At 40.3% G+C, this 17662-nt stretch overlaps 1 long non-coding RNA gene across 1 annotated transcript in view; it reads left to right on the top strand.

The window, feature by feature from the left end:
• The first annotated feature begins 7882 nt into the window (after nucleotides 1–7882).
• LOC138430819 (uncharacterized) overlaps nucleotides 7883–17662 on the top strand; it is a 75968-nt gene continuing 66188 nt past the window's right edge. The window contains exons 1-2 of the long non-coding RNA XR_011253390.1: nucleotides 7883–8106; nucleotides 9952–10662. This is a non-coding gene — a long non-coding RNA (uncharacterized lncRNA). The remainder of the gene's footprint in view (nucleotides 8107–9951; nucleotides 10663–17662) is intronic.

The following is a 17662-nucleotide window of genomic DNA, read 5'->3' as shown; positions in this document are numbered from 1 at the left end:
GCAGACGTGTTAGCAAAAGTCTAGATCAGCTCACCAGTTTGCACTTCTTACTGAGAAGGCTGGGATGGAAACTATGTCAGAGAGAGCAGACTGACCACCGAAGATTTGGGATCCCCTGCTGTGAGGCAGACTCACTGCTAAAAAGTGGCTTCCCTACCAGCTACATTTTATAGTCTCTGTGAATCTAGACGGTGCTTGCTGCTGTTGTTTAGTCATTCAGTCGTGTCCAATTCTTTGTGACCCCGTGGACTTTGCAGCCTGCCAGGCTCCTCTGCCAAGGGACTCTCCAGGCAAGAACACTGGAGTGGGCTGCCATTTCCTTCCTCAGGGCATCTTCCTGGCCCAGGGATCAAACCTTTGCCTTCTGCATTGGCAGGCAGATATTTTACCACTGAGCCACCAGGGAGGCCCACGTAGTGACTAGTGTTTACTAAGTGTGTCTCTCTCAGGTGGAGGGAAGATAAAATAAGGATTAGTTTTCTCCACTGCCTCTCATCTCTTGGTTGAATAATGATATGCAGGGCACCCTTGGAAGCTCCATGAAGAAGAAGGAACGGTCACCAGCAAACTAGGTTTTGAATGACTAGATGAATCTCAGCCCTGCTCTCTAATCAAGAACACCCATGCTGGACAGATCCATGAGTGAAAAGTCAGTGTTTACTCTAACATGCAATGGACATTGTCAGTTTTGTCACTGCAGCTTGTTTTACCCTAATTAATGTAAAAATCCATTAGAGGATTTTTTTTTCATATAGGTATGATATGATCAGTGCATATTTTTGAAAAGAGAAGATGCATTGTGTGGGCACAAAGGTCACATGCTGGGAAATTGCGATAAGCTACTGGAAGGTGCGAGTTGTATCAGAACTGTCATCGCTAAAGAAGATGACAGGCTTGGGCAACATTTGGATGAATCATCCTATAAGAATTGCTCCTAGCTTTAGTAAATGATGTCTAGTTGTTCCCAAGTTTAAAATACAAGTGGAAAGTTATTAAAAACATAATCCAAAAATATCCCATTAACAATGAAATTTGTGGCACAGTAAACATGCATATTAGATTTGAAGAACCCAAATATGAGGACTGGAGGCAACTGTAAATATCACCCAACAATTCAAATACTGCAGCATTTGAAATGAAGGATTCTATTTTTAATGGGAAATCTGTATCTAATCATAAAAAGGAATACTTTTGGTTAGCTCTCCTTCATAGAAAGTGGCTCTTTCTCCACATGGATGTTAGCCAACTCATAAAGATAAGACTGCTATGATATGTTTCAAGGAGGAGAGCCCAGAGACTTGCAAACCGCACAAGGTGTAGCTTGAAGGGAGGTGTTCCCTCTGCCCGGGCACAGGACGCCAGGTCATGAACCTTACAGAGCGAACATTACAGACTCGAGTCTGGAAGGAGAGGAGATGGCAAGGCAACAAGAGACATTGTTGGACGAATGATGGTGGTGATTGAGGCTCTGAGTAAAGAAGGGATTGGCTCTTGCAATGCAGATAAATCAGAAGCCCGTTTGAAGCAAGGGAACAGTGTGCCTCTTGGAATCTGTTGAGTTCTTGCCTTTTTGATTTCCATATAAGCTAATGCTCTCTTCAGGAAGTATCTTCCTATCCTAAGATACAAATATATATATATATATGTTAACTGCTAAAATATGAAAAGAGGCTTATACTCACACCTAGCTGCCTTGAACTGGTTTTGAATTAAAACAACAAAAAAGACATCAATCATATTTCTCAATCAGTATTTAGCATATCATTACCAACCTTGGCAGGGATAAATGACACATTTTTAGGTGATGCTAATGAAGACACTTTCAGATTGACAAAACTAGAAGTTTCTATTTGTAAAATAATCCCTGAATGAGACACTGGATCTCTGAGGGGGAGGTTTGCATCACTAGTGTTTTGCTCCTTTAAAGGATTCATACAAAAATTGATTAACCTATTTTTTCAAACCACACTTTAATATAATAATGTCTTTTTTTTTAAATTTCATGATGGTTATTAGTTGTTTGTTTTTACCTTTTGGGTCAAGGGGAATTTTTGTCCTTTGTTATTCCACTGTTGGCAGTGAAGCCAGTGATAGAAAATATAGTGTAGCATTCAGAGAATTGTTTCAGAATTTGAGTTTTCAAATTCCTTTATATAATTGCATTAATATTTTTACTTATTCTAAAAATAATTCTTGTTTTTCTTATTATAAATTTATTATGTGTTCCATCTAGAAAATTTAAATATGAGAAAAGTATCAAACATTAAAATATTTTAAAATTTAATTGTCTTCTTTTTTGTTCTTTTTCTACTGCTCTGCACAGCTAAGTTTGTGCTTTTCCCTGCGATGCTCTATTATGTGGCGCCATGTCAAAAGGATTCTGTGACAGCAAAATGTTAGTGGCTATGTGATGATCCATCCCATCGATGCATCGTATACTTTTTAATGATTCCTTTTTCTGAACATGTAAAATGTCCTCAAAATTGTGCTATTACAAAACACACACACACAGAAGAGGAAAGACTTCACTTGAATAATCCTTCTCATAAGATATATCTATTATTTCTAAGTGACCTATGCTTCCCAGGTTGCTCAGCTGTAAGACTCTGCATGCCAATGCAGGAGACACTGGCTCGATCTCTGGGTTGGGAAGAAACCCTGCAGAAGGAAATAGTGACTCGCTCCAGTGCTCTTGCCTGGGAAATCCCATAGGTAGAGGAGCCTGGCAGGCTACAGTCCATGGTATGGTGAAGAATTGGACAAGACTGAGAGACTAAACAGCAACAGACAGATAGATAAATAGGTCTGTGTGTGTGTTATCTTCTTACCAAAGACTCCTGGAAATGAAATTTCTACACCAGTGTGCACAGACCCTTTGGAAGGCTCCAGCTACGTGCACCTAGACTGGCTCCAGGTTCCCTGAAGCACTTCACACTCTGTCAGTGACCATTGTTATCTTGGCTATGCCAGTTTTCCTGTTGCTACCCTGTGTCAAGTTGAGAGGCAAAAATATGGGGTCTTATTATATGCATCATATTATTTTCCCTTCTCTGTCTATAAAGGGGAATGACTTTTTGCTCATTTGTTAATTTGGATTTAAAATTCTTCCTTTCATGGATTGCCTTTCTAAAACTTTGCATAGCATTGTTCTTAAGATACTGATTTAAAGTAATATGTTTTTAGAAAGAAATATTCTAACACCTTTTCTTGTTAATCTTCATGACTTTTGTCTATATAACTTTTAATTATTCTGTCAGTTCAGTTCAGTTCAGTCACTCAGTCATGTCGACTCTTTGCGACCCCATGAATCGCAGCACGCCAGGCCTCCCTGTCCATCACCAACTCCCAGAGTTCACTCAGACTCATATCCATTGAGTCAGTGATGCCATCCAGCCATCTCATCCTGGGTCATCCCCTTCTTCTCCTGCCCCAACTTCTTCCCAGCATCAGAGTCTTTCCCAATGAGTCAACTCTTCGCATGAGGTGGCCAAAGTACTGGAGCTTCAGCTTTAGCATCATTCCTTCCAAAGAACACACAGGACTGATCTCCTTCAGAATGGACTCACTGGATCTCCTTGCAGTCCAAGGGACTCTCAGGAGTCTTCTCCAAAACCACAGTTCAAAAGCATCAATTCTTTGGTGCTCAGCCTTCTTCACAGTCCAACTCTCACATCCATACATGACCACAGGAAAAACCATAGCCTTGACTAGACGGATCTTAGTCGGCAAAGTAATGTCTCTGCTTTTGAATATGCTATCTAGGTTGCTCATAACTTTTCTTCCAAGGAGTAAGCGTCCTTTAATTTCATGGCTGCAGTCACCATCTGCAGTGATTTTGGAGCCCCCCAAAATAAAGTCTGACCCTGTTTCCACTGTTTCCCCATCTATTTCCCATGAAGTGATGGGACCAGATGCCATGGTCTTCATTTTCTGAATGTTGAGCTTTAAGCCAACTTTTTCACTCTCCTCTTTCACTTTCATCAAGAGGTTTGTTTTTTTTTTTTTTCATCAAGAGGTTTTTTAGTTCCTCTTCACTTTCTGCCATAAGGGTGGTGTCATCTGCATATCTGAGGTTATTGATATTTCTCCCGGCAATCTTGATTCCAGCTTGTGTTTCTTCCAGTCCAGTGTTTCTCATGATGTACTCTGCATATAAGTTAAATAAGCAGAGTGTAGACATATATAAATTCTTGAACTTAAAAGCTTGCTTCCAATTCTTGAACCTATACTTTGCTAAAAATTTTTTAGCTATGATGTAATCATTTAAAAGCTTACCTCCAATTATTCTGGATTTTAGAAATTACTTTTCATAATTAATTCTGTAATTTCTGAATTTATTTTGATGTATTTTAGTTGATCAACATTTAAGTTGTGTTCTACTTTCAAAAGTTGGTGAGGGAAAGTTTATAAAATAATTTTTAGTCTATAAACTGATTATATATGATTTAATAAATTAAATAAACACTTTTTGTTTTACTGCTTTCTCAATAAGACACTGACAGTCTTAAGCATTAGACCATATTTTCTTTATTGAAATATGATTGATTTAATATTTTATTAGTTTCAGGAATACAACATAGTGGTTCAATGCTATGGTTTTTCCAGTAGTCACGTACAGATATGAGTTAGATCATAAAGAAGCCTGAGTGCTGAAGAATTGATGCTTTCAAATCGTGCTGCTGGAGAAGACTCTTGAGAGGCCCTTGGGCTGCAAGGACGTCCAACCAGTCCATCCTAAAGGAGATCAACCCTGAATGTTCACTGGAAGGACTGATGCTGAAGTTGAAGCTCCAACACTTTGGCCACCTGATACAAAGAGCAAACTCACTGGAAAATACGCTGATGCTGAGTAAGATTGAAGGCAAAGGATAAATGGACATCAGAAGATGAGATGGTTGGATGGCATCACCAACTCAATGGACATGAATGTGAGCAAACTCCAGGAGACTGTAAAGGAGAGGGGAGCCTGGTGTGCTGCAGTTCATGGGGTCACAAAGAATCAGACGTGACTTAGTGACTGAGCAACAGCAACACTCCATTTAAAGTTATTATAAAATTGTTATTGTTTGCTCACTCAGCCATGAAGTTATAAAATACTGGCTGTGTTCTATTGCCTGTAAAGCATTGCCTGTATTCTCCATGCTGTACTATTGTCTATGTAGCTTATTTATTTCACAGGTCTTCCTTGTTTGCTCAGAGGGTAAAGTGTCTGCCTGCAATCCAGGAGACCTGGGCTTGATTCCTGGGTTGGGAAGATCCCCTGAAGGAGGAAATGGCAACCCACTCCAATATTCTTGCCTGGGAAACCCCATGGACAGAGGAGCCTGGTGGCTACAATCCATGGGATCACAAAAGAGTCAGACACAGCTTAGCAACTAACCAGCAGTGTGTATTTCTTAGTCCCATGCCAGCCTCTTACCCTCCCTGCTTTCTTCTCCCCACTGACAACCACAAGTTTCTTCTCAGTATCTGTGAGCTTATATCTGTTTTGCCATGTATATTTGCTTCTATTTTTTATGTTCCACATATAAGTGATAACACGGAGTATTTATCTTTCTCTATCTGACTTATTTCACTAAGCATAACAACCACCCTGAATGCACCAATCTCATCTGACCTGGCAAGCTAAGCAGAGTTGGGCCTGCTTAGGTCTTGGATGGGGGACCCGCTTTGATAATGTAGATGTTAAAACCTACATACATAAGTATGTAAATATAACTACACAGATACACAAACATCTATCTACTGGTCAAAATTTACAGGAAAAGGAATATTCCAGCCTTTATTGGAATATCTCTATCCCTTCACTGTGTTGATGTTCACCTAGCATATATAACTTAATATCTTACATATTACACAGTCTCTGAGCCAGTTCAGAACTACTTGTGTTAGTTCACAGATCTGTATATTTCGTGTTATACCAATAAATCACTCATTGAATTGTTGGACTTTTATAATAGATGTATTAATATTTTATATATATCTGATCATGAACGTGTCTTATTTCCCTTTTTCAAAACAGTTTTCCAAAAGTTTCTGAATAGCTTAAAATTATTTTGTCCAATTTCAAATAGATTTCTATTGATATTTTTTATGAGGTTTCAATCAATATACGATGTATTTTTAAACATAAATAATGCCTTTTCAAAACTCAATCTTAACATCCAGGAAAACCTTTGTTTATTAATTTAAATTTACATAGTCCTTAGAAAGTGTTATAGCTTTGCCATTTCTCATGAGAATTGATTATTTATGCACTTTACCTATTCCTATTGTTTTATTAAAGAAAACTTCACTATATTATACATTCAAACTGGCCTTACAAATATTTAGGAACTCTCTTGCTTTTTTGTTTAGTTGCTTTGTTGAATCTTGTCATTAAATTATTGTGATTAATCTATTACAGTGACTCCTCTAGATACTTTTCAAAAAATGAATATAACGACATCAATCCTATTGTTTCATTCTTTCCAATAGGTTTCAGTTAGTCAATTCAGTCGCTCAGCTGTGTCCAACTCTGCAACCCATGGACTGCAACATGCCAGGCTTCCCTGTCCATCACCAATTCCTGAGGTTTACTCAAACTCATGTCCATCGAGTCAGTGACGCCGTCCAACCGTCTCATCCTCTGTTGTCCCCTTCTCCTCCCACCTTCAATCTTTCCCAGCATCAGGATCTTTTAACCAGTGAGTCAGTTCTTTGCATCAAGTGGCCAAAGTATTGGAGTTTCAGCTTCAACATCAGTCCTTCCACTGAATATTCAGAAGTGATTTCCTTTAGGATGCACTGGTTTATTTCTTGTTATACATTCTTTTTCTTTTCTCTTCCTTTTGCCTTTGACTAGAACCTCCAGAAAATTGTTTAACAGTAATGGCAGCTATTGTCACACATTTTGTTATTTAGAAATTAGATGGTGTACCACTACAGCTGCATGTTTCCAAGTATTATCCTTTGAACGTTAGCTCTCCAGATGCACTGGGAGAAAAGAATTTCTTTCTTTTCCCTTTAAGTCTGTAAAGCTTCTTGTAAAAATGTTTAAGAAATTGTTTTAAGAAAACAACCCAGCACTGGAGTTGAGGAGCGTGCACACACGCTCAGGGCAGCTTGAAGAAGTCCAGCAGGAAAGACTGTCCTCTCCACTGGCAGCAGCAAGCTGCCCTCTCGTGTGCAGCCGCTGAGAAGCCACCACCACTTCAAACTCACGCTCCTCCAAAGACCTTTTGTTGAGACCATCTCTTTCCAACTTCCTCCTTTCCTCTGTAGAAGAACAACTGTTATCACTTGTTCCCATAATTTGCCTATGGTTCACCATGCTTGCTTGTCCCCAGTGAAATTCCTCTGCTATTCCCAAACTCATGTATCTTCTTAAATAAAACTGTTCTTTGCTCTGTTTAAACCTGGCTTGATCATTAAAGACTTATAGTGCATTTTTTGCAGCTAAATATCTGAGAAATCCTGCAATTAAAAAAGTTTTTATTTTGTTTTGCTCCATTTTCAAACAGATTAGAGAATTTTTCATGGCATTTTAGTGAAAAACCATTAGAACTGATGTTTCATTGAACAGAATCAGTCATTGAAACTCGGGTGGGAGAAATGCTCTGCCCTGGGTGCAAGCTGTAAGGGATGCCCAGTAGTGGGTTGTGGGATCATAAGGTAGCTTGGCTTTTAATTTTTTTTAAGTTGTCCATAGTGGCTATAAAAGAAAGAGCGAGAAAGAGAAGGTGAGGGAGGGAGGAAGGGAGGAAAGAAGAAAGAAACTTGAGGAAACAGCCAAGCGCATTCCTCTGGGCCCTTAATGCTTTTATGTGCATTCTTATAAGAGCGAGGCGGAGAGAGAAACAGGAAGGAAAACGGAAGTGACCACAAAGGCCGAAACGGAAGTGATGCAGCCAGGAAGCAGTGAATGCCTGCGGCAGGAGGCCCGGCGGGGCAAGGACTGGACTGCCTCTTAGAGCTTTCGGAGGGAGCTTGGCCCTGCCAACACCGTGATTCTGGCGTCCAGAACCGTGAAAGCAAAGATTTCTGTTGTCGGAAGCCAACCAATTTGCTGTCGTTGGTTGCAGGAGCCAGAGAAAACTAACTTAAGCACCGCGGTCAGATTCCCAGGTAAGCGGCTCTGAAAGGCCTACTTTTCATTTAAATAAATACACCCACATTTGTTCCAGGTCTGGAGTACCAGATCTTTTTCTTATACTCATGGGTTTTTTTTTTCGCTTAGCAATTCTTTTGTATATATTGCTGGTAGCACACAAATGAACTTTACTGGATTTTACTTTTTCACTGATTGTCTTACATGTATTGATTTTCCTTTAGTCATCAGCCTATAGGGCCCTTTGAACAGAGCACACTTTGATAAAAGTGTTAAGAAAAACTTGCGTAAACTAGTATATTCTTTGGCATCAGAGCAACTACTGAGTAAATAAGTGGTCTGGCTTGCTGAATTGGACACACTTCTAATTCAAACTGCAAATTGACTGCAAATATTTTTTAACAACTAATATTTACAAAAAGAACACACATTATATACAAATATTATACATTAGAGTAAATGCTGATCTTGAAACATGATTATAACTATGAGAAAAACTCTTTTATCAGCCAAGTTATAAATCATTTCTGCATGAAGTTGTCAAAATCACCTGCAAATATCATTTTTGAGTCTAGTACTTTCTTTGCAAGCTAAATACAAAAAAAAAAAAAAAGCCATCAGTGATAACTTGGCTTTGGGTATACCTAGATGTGTGACGTCTATTTTTGCTGTAGTCCAGATGTTGCCACCTGTTTACTATGTCTTAAGAGATCTAACTGTTTAAGAATTAATGGTCACTAAATACAAGAGGGATTTCCCAGAAAAGAAGATAGTTTCTGGGCCTTAGATTGAGCCATATTAGTAGGAAAAAGACCAAGGGCAGGGGTGGGATCGGAGTGGAGAGTTAATCAACTCAAAAGAACAATGCCCTCAAAAATAAACTGAAATGATTAGGGCAGACAGAGTAATGTCTGATAGATATTTTGGTGACCTAGTGAGTCCAGGACAGGCTGAATAGGTAGAAAACCAAGGTTCTCAGAAGATAATGCTCGTACACTTCTTTCCTTGAAAGCTAGATAGCAAGTGTCTGTGCCACTAGATCAAACTGACTCCATACCTGCTCATCCGACCTGCTGCTCGACCAGCTGCGAGTGTGTGTCCTTGTCCTAAAGCTGAGGCTCCTGTGTTGCCTGTGCCGGTGTGAAATAAAAGAATACATATCCTTTTTCTTTCTCTTTATTATATATGCATATCTGTGTGTGTGGTGTGTAAAATCTGACCCCAGTTCCTGGAACAAAGCTCCTAGAGCTGAGGAACTCCCTAAGTGTTAAGAGCACAGGGAACGTTGTTTGTTCTAATATTTGGTCTTTGGCCCTGATTTCTGACAGAGCATCTACACCCCTTGAAGTCAGTCCCCTGGGTACTAGGAGTGCCTGTGGCTCTAATGAGGTGGCACTAGTTGGGCTCCAGGATGGGATCTGGTCACTAGAGAGGCCAAGCCGTGATGAGAAGCTTTGATTTTCAGCCCTAGGCCCCGTTCCCCAGAGAGAAGACAGGGCCTGGAAATTGACTTCATGGTCAGTCATGCCTCCATAAAAGTCCCTGAAGTCTACAATTTCTGGATTAGTGTGCAGACCTAGTGTCGGAAGTATTGTGAGTGTGTGTGTAGAGAAAGAACCAGAGCGAGTGTGCGCTTTCCTGCAGCCTGTCGAGCAGCAGATGTGTCTCTGTGCGCATGATAGAGTACATTTATGCACGTTTGCATTTGTAGCTTCTGTAAATAAACATCAGTCTATATCAAGGATGCCAAGAATTTATTGACACATTAGTAATGAAAAGTGTTAATTTTTTTGAAAGTTATATATCAGTTTATGGATTAAAAGTTCTCATACACCATTATTGTGTTCTTTCCAACAAACCAGGAAAACAAATTTATTCCCGAGTTGTTCCATATCTCAACTGTGATCACTTCTCCTAACGTCATGAAACTAGTAAATGCCAGTGTCATGGCTCAGAGCCAGGGAGACCCAGGGCTCTTATTAATCCTCATGCTTTGCTCAGGAAGAAACTCCAGGAACATGAAGGACAAGGGAGACAAGTATCCTTCAGGAGTTTTCCAGTGCGTGGGAGATAGCAGCATTGGGGCAAAACTTCTTGGAGTTTCCACATTCTTGAAACCCATCTGGTATTTCCAGCTGGTTCCTGAAAGGTGCACGAACATGACACAAGGGATATCCTGTGAAGAGGAAAGCACACGGCTGAAAGAGCCACTGAAAGCCCCAGGAGTTCCAGAGGCCTACCCGGATCAGCACTCTTTCTGTCCTCACCCCAAATGCCACACTCTCAGAGATAGGAAACCTCTACTGTTTATCCATCATATCATTTCACTGTTCCCCTCATACCCAACTGAAGCCAAATTGGACCTTTAGACCCCGAGACTGAATTAATTCCTGGGACAGAATTTTGATAAAGAAGAAAAGTTTTATTATTTTGCCAGGCAAAGGGGGACACAGAGGGCTAGTGCCCTCCAAACTTTATGTCGCACCCTGGAGAGGGCGGTGGGATGCCTTACAGTGTTCAGGGAGCAGGGTGTGATCAGCTCGTGGACATTCTCCTGATGATTTGGTGGTGAGGTAAGTAGGACTTAGAATCATCAACCTCCTGGTTCTAAGGAGTCTGGGCTCTACATGCTTGTGGGCAGCAAACAGTTCACTTCTCCCACTTGGTGGGGGTTTTGATATCTTCACTACGCCTCAAAGATACTGTATGTGTATCCCTTGAGGGGAAGCCAGGGCCCTGCCCCAGGCCTATGCTGCTGTTCCTTGATTACCGCTCCTTGTCTCCACATCCCCTCCCGTCCTGACTACCAGCTGTTTGAACTTGCTTAGAACTCAGGTGTCCCTTGTGGCTCAGCTGGTATCCACCTGAAATGCAGGAGACCTGGGTTCAGTCCCTGGGTTGGGAAGATCCCCTGGAGAAGGGAAAGCCTCCCCACTCCAGTGTTCTTGCCTGGAGAGCTGGACACGACGGAGTGACTCTCACCTTCACTTAATCATTCATAGAACACTTTTGTTTACATTATCACATTACACTTTCTATATAATGCTTTGAATTGGGTGTTAATTCTATCTCCATTTTAAATCTTAGGTTCAGTTCAGTCACTCAGTCGTGTCCGACTCTTTGCAACCCCATGAATCGCAGTACTCCAGGCCTCCCTGTCCATCACCAACTCCCGGAGTTCACTCAAACTCACGTCCATCGAGTCAGTGATGCCATCCAGCCATCTCATCCTCTGTCTTCCCCTTCTCCTCCTGCCCCCAACCCCTCCCAGCATCAGAGTCTTTTCCAATGAGTCAACTCTTCGCATGAGGTGGCCCAAGTACTGGAGTTTCAGCTTTAGCATCATTCCTTCCAAAGAACACACAGGACTGATCTTCAGAATGGACTGGTTGGATCTCCTTGCCGTCCAAGGGACTCTCAAGAGTCTTCTCCAACACCACAGTTCAAAAGCATCAATTCTACAGCGCTCAGCTTTCTTCACAGTCCAACTCTCACATCCATACATGACCACTAGAAAAATCATAGCCTTGACTAGATGGACCTTTGTTGGCAAAGTAATGTGTCTGCTTTTCAATATGCTATCTAGGTTGTTCATAACTTTTCTTCCAAGTAGTAAGCGTCCTTTAATTTCATGGCTGCAGTCACCATCTGTAGTGATTTTGGAGCCCAAAAAATAAAGTCTGCCACTGTTTCCACTGTTTCCCCATCTATTTCCCATGAAGTGATGGGACCAGATGCCATGATCTTTGTTTTGTTAATGTTGAACTTTAAGCCAACTTTTTCACTCTCCACTTTCACTTTCATCAAGAGGCTTTTTAGTTCCTCTTCACTTTCTGCCATAAAAGTGGTGTCATCTGCATATCCTAGGTTAGCAACAGTACATTATTCAGAATTGTATTTACAATATAGTATATGCAGTTCTAAAATACAGGTCCTTTGGCTATCTTTTTCTTTCTGACCCAAAAAGATTCTATATTTAACTTATATACAAATTTTCCTTACTGAATGGAGGAGAAATAAGAGGCAAAATGTATAATGAATAGGGAAGGTAGACAAATACACCTTCTTTAGTGAATAATGTTCAACCTGAGCTTTCTGTAAAATCCATTCCCATTTTGCACAGTATCTACTCTCTGGATCTGAAAATCAGCTCTGAAATACCTGACTTAAAAAAATAACAGTGAGCTAGCAATGTATTGGAAAATAAGCAGTGTCATTCTGCAGACTGAGAGGGAAAGAGACTGCCAAAGACCCTGAGGCTTGGACCACAGACTCGTCCCTTTTTATCCATGGTTTCACTTTCTCTGGTTTCTATTACCTGAGTTCATCCAAGGTCCAGAAATACTAAATGGAAAGTTCCAGAAATAATACATTTTAAACTGCATGCTGTTCTGATTAGTGTGATGAAACCTCCTGCCATTCTGCTCTGTCTCACCTGAGTTCTCCAACCATTGACGTCATCCACTCCTGACATCCAGCCATCAACTTTGTCATGGTTCAGTCATCCAGGATCACCCAAAGCAAGTGAACCCCCTTCTGACAAATCATCAGAAGGTCAGTAATAGCCTAATATAGTGATCAAAATGCCTCCATCATTCATTTCACTCCATCTCTCCAAGTCAGCACATCAGCATCAGAAGAAGGTGGGGAAAACAGCACAATAGGATATTTTGAGAAAAAGAGACCACATTCACATAGCGTTTATTACAGCGTATGTTATCCTTGTTCTGTTTCATTCTTACCTCTTGTTGTTAATCTCTGACTGTGCCTGATTATAAATTAAACTGTCTCATAGGTGTATTTATAGGAAAAAACCCAGTAGGGAGCCATTTGCCCCATTTTCTTTCATCACTACCTTGCTGAATCACTGACTCCAGTTGTTCAATATCTTAAAAATATAACTTAATTTTTGAGTACTTAATATTAAAAAGACACATGCTGACTATATATTCATTTCCTCAAAAAATAACAAATGCATAGCTATAACATGTCAGTCAATAAATCTGTTGTTTAGGAGACTGAGGTAAAAGAAATGTTAATGTTATTTGCTTTCAGGGAGCTTACATACTACCAATGTATATACCAAATATATGTATGCTACCATGCGTATACCAAATATATGCCTGAAAACATGCATATATTTGTAATATAGAATGGAGTTACAATAACTGAGTTATGGGAGAATATCTTTGGTAGCAACCAAGTGAGAAATAATTATCTCCAACTGTAATTGTTGAAGGAGACTTCACATAACAATCAAATTGATCTTAAATTTTAACTTGAAGCTTGTCGGATAAAGAAAGAGGGTGTGGAATCAGGCATTTCAGGCAGGTGGGTAAAAACAGATATGTGGGGAAAATGGTGTGATTGAGAATGGAGCATTCAATGAGCTGTGAATTTCCTAATATTGGCTGAGTTGAGCCAGAGGCAGAGTTCCCCAAAGAGAAAAATGACTAGCCAACAGAACAAAGTCGAGTTTATTGCTTACCTCAGGAACAGGTATTCTTCCCCAGTAGTAGTGATGGACAGAGTGAAGAGCAAATTTGGGTTATTTATTGAAAGTTTAAAATCAAGTTTAAGGTCTTTAAATATGAGGGTTGTAATGACGTATATTTTTGGATTTGTACACAGCATCAAGGCAAGTATTTTGAAGCAAGAGTTTAAGAAAGTCTTAGAGTACACACTATCATTTGATCCTTTCACCTGAAGAGTTGATGGATCTTTCGGGAACTGCCTGTAATGAAATACAGTTATCTGCAACTTTTAAAGTCATGTTAATATAGGCAGTAAGCTGTGTGGATATGGATGGTTCTGATTCTTGGTTAGGATGAAATAGTCAATAAAAGTAAATTTCATCAGATGTTAAAGGGTCTTAGATGTAATTCAGATACCTCATATGTTCTCTCTTTGTCCTTCTTAAATTAATGATGCTCTGTAATTCTTGCTGTTGCTCAGCTACTCAGGATATTAAAATTATGAGTGTGCAAAGCCTTGAATTACTCAACTAGACATGTCCCACAATTTATACCACATATAAAAAAATGGACTAAGTATGTCATTATTTCAGGTGTGGACGATGCCTAGTCTTTCTTCCTGAAAATCTCCTTGTTGCTTGAACATGATTATTATCTGAAGATCATGACTCTTAGTCCCTTTTCCTCTTCTGTGGGACTTGACATACAAACAGACTTCCCGGTTCTGAAGGACTTTGTTTAATGATATTAGCAAATGAGTACTAGCACATAAGATAATTTATCATCAATGCTTTCCAAAGAAGGAGTCATCAAAGGGAAGAAAATTGAACTATAAACTTATACATGTTCATCTCCAAGAGCAAGGTAAACTTTTGACATCCAAAAACCATCCAAAGCCACCCGGAACGTGTTTTCTTTACTCCTTAGAGATCACAGCTTAACAATCAATCTACTGCTGGCAAGACTGAATGCTTCTGGTGAAACTGTTTACCTCAGATTTGGGTTTGAACCCATGCACCAGGACATGAACCCAGCCAAAACCCAGTTTGGAACTTGAACCCAAGAGGCTAGGACTAGAAACCAGCCAAAGCCATGCTTGGGACTTGAATGCATGGTCTTTTAACTAGAATCACTCACCCAATGCCTGGACTTACTGAGGCTCAGGAGAACAATGGAGAAATAACTGCAGAAAGAATGAAGGAATGGATCCAAAGCAAAAACAACACCCAGTTGTGGATGTGACTGGTGATGGAAGTAAAATTTGATGCTATAAAGAACAATATTGCATAGGAACCTGGAATGTCAGGTCCACGAATCAAGGTAAATTGGAAGTGGTCAAACAGAAGATGGCAAGAGTGAACATCCACATTTGAGGAACCAGGGAATTAAAATGGACTAGAATGAGTGAATTTAATTCAGATGATCATTATATCTACTACTGTGGGCAAGAATCCCTTAGAAGAAATGAAGTAGCCATCATAGTCAACAAAAGAGTCCGAAATGCAGTACTTGGATGCAGTCTCTAAAACGAAAGAAAAATGTCTGTTCATTTCCAAGGCAAACCATTCAATATCATGGTAATCCAAGTCTATGCCCTGACCAGTAATGCTGAAAAAGCTGAAGTTGAACAGTTCTATGAAGTCCTACAAGACCTTCTAGAACTAACACCTGCCTAAGTTGCCCTTTTCATTGCAGGGGACTGGGATGTAAAAGTAGGAGGTCAAGAGATACCTGGAGTAACAGGCAAGTTTGGCCTTGGAGTACAAAATGAAGCAGCACAAAGGCTAGAGTTTTACCAAGAGAACACACTGGTCGTAGCAAACACCCTCTTCCAACAACAGGAAAGAAGACTTTGTACATGGACATCACCAGATGGTCAGTACCAAAATCAGATTGATTATATTCTTTGCACCCAAAGATGGAGAAGCTCTATACAGCCAGTAAAAAAAGACCAGGAGCTGACTGTGGCTCAGATCATGAACACCTAATTGCAAAATTCAAATTGAAATTGAAGAAAGTAGGGAAAACCACTAGACCATTTAGGTATGACCTAAATCAAGTCCCTAACGTTTATACAGTGGAAGTGAGAAATAGATTTAAGGGACTAGATCTGATAGACAAAATGCCTGATGAACTATGGATGGAGGTTCATGACACTGTACAGGAGACAGGGATCAAGACCATCCAAAAGAAAAAGAAATGCGAAAAGCAAAATGGCTGTCTGAGGAGGCCTTACAAATAGCTGTGGAAAGAAGAGAGGTGAAAAGCAAAGGAGAAAAGGAAAGGTACACCCATTTGGAGGCAGAGTTCCAAAGAATAGCAAGGAGAGATAAGAAAGCCTTCCTCAGCGATCAGTGCAAAGAAATAGAGGAAAACAACAGAATGTTAAAGCCTAGAGATCTCTTCAAGAAAATTAGAGATACCAAGGGAATGTTTCATGCAAAGATGGGCTCGATTAAGGACAGAAATGGTATGGACCTAAGAGAGGCAGAAGATATTAAGAAGAGGTGACAAGAATACACAGAAGAACTGTACAAAAAAGATCTTCATGACCCAGATAATCACAATGGTGTGACCACTCACCTAGAGCCAGACATCCTGGAATGTGAAGTCATGTGGGCCTTAGGAACCATCACTACAAACAAAGCTAGTGGACGTGATGGAATTCTAGCTGAGCTATTTCAAATCCTAAAAGGTGATGCTGTGAAAGTGCTACACTCAGTATGCCAGCAAACTTGGAAAATTCAGCAGTGGTCACGGGACTAGAAAAAGTCAGTTTTCATTCCAGTCCCAAAGAAAGTCAATACTAAGGAATGTTCAAAGTACTACACAATTGCACTCATCTCACACACTAGCAAAGTAATTCTCAAAATTCTCCAAGCAAGGTTACAACAGTACGTGAACCCTGAACTTCCAGATATTCAAGCTGGGTTTAGAAAAGGCAGAGGAACCAGAGATCAGATTGCCAACATCCACTTGATCATCAAAAACTCGAGAGTTCCAGAAAAACATCGACTGTGCTTTATTGACTATGTCAACACCTTTGACTGTGTGGATCACAACAAACTGGAAAATACTTCTAGAGATGGGAATACCAGACCACCTGACCTGTCTCCTGAAAAATCTGTATGCAGGTTAAGAAGCAACACTTAGAACTGGACATGGGGAAACAGACTGCTTCCAATTCAGGAAAGGAGTACGTCAAGGCTGTATATTTTCACCCTGCTTATTTAATTTACATGCAGAGTACATCATGTGAAATACTGGGCTGGATGAAGCACAAGCTGGAATCAAGATTACCAGGAGAAATATCAATAACCTGAGATATGCAAATGATACCACCATATGGCAGAAAGCAATGATGAACTAAAGAGCCTCTTGATGAAAGTGAAAGAGGAGAGTGAAAATGCTGGCTGAAAGCTCAACAGTCAGAAAACTAAGATCATGGCATCCGGTCCCAACACTTCATGGCAAATAGGTGGGGAAACAATGGAAACAGTGAGAGACTTTATTTTTTGGGGCTCCAAAATCACTGCAGATGGTGACTGCAGCCATGAAATTGAGACACTTCTCCTTGGAAGAAAAGCTATGACCAACCTAGACAGCATATTAAAAAGCAGAGACATCACATTGGTGACAAAGGTCCATATAGTCAAAACTATGGTTTTTCCAGTAGTCATGTATGGATGTGAGAATTGGCCTATAAAAAAGCTGAGCACTGAAGAATTGATGCTTTTGAACTGTGGTGTTGGAGAAGACTCTTGAGAGTCCCTTGGACTGAAAGGAGATCCAACCAGTCCATCCTAAAGGAGATCAGTCCTGAATATTCATTTGAAGGACTGATGCTGAAGCTGAAACTCCAATACTTTGTCCACCTGATGCGAAGAACTGACTCATTTGAAAAGACCCTGATGCGGGGAAAGATTGAAGGCAAGAGGAAAAGGGAACGACAAGGGATGAGATGGTTGGATGGATCACCAACTGGATGGACATGAGTTTGAATAAGCCCCAGGAGTTGCTGATGGACAGAGAAGCCTGGTGTGCTGCCACCCTTGGGGTCTCAAAGAGTTGGACACTACTGATCAACTGAATTGACTGA

Source organism: Ovis canadensis, chromosome 26, assembly GCF_042477335.2.
Source record: "Ovis canadensis isolate MfBH-ARS-UI-01 breed Bighorn chromosome 26, ARS-UI_OviCan_v2, whole genome shotgun sequence".
Lineage (NCBI taxonomy): Eukaryota > Metazoa > Chordata > Mammalia > Artiodactyla > Bovidae > Ovis > Ovis canadensis.
The sequence above is the reverse complement of the archived record's forward strand: the minus strand, read 5'-3'. Positions and strand labels throughout refer to the sequence as shown.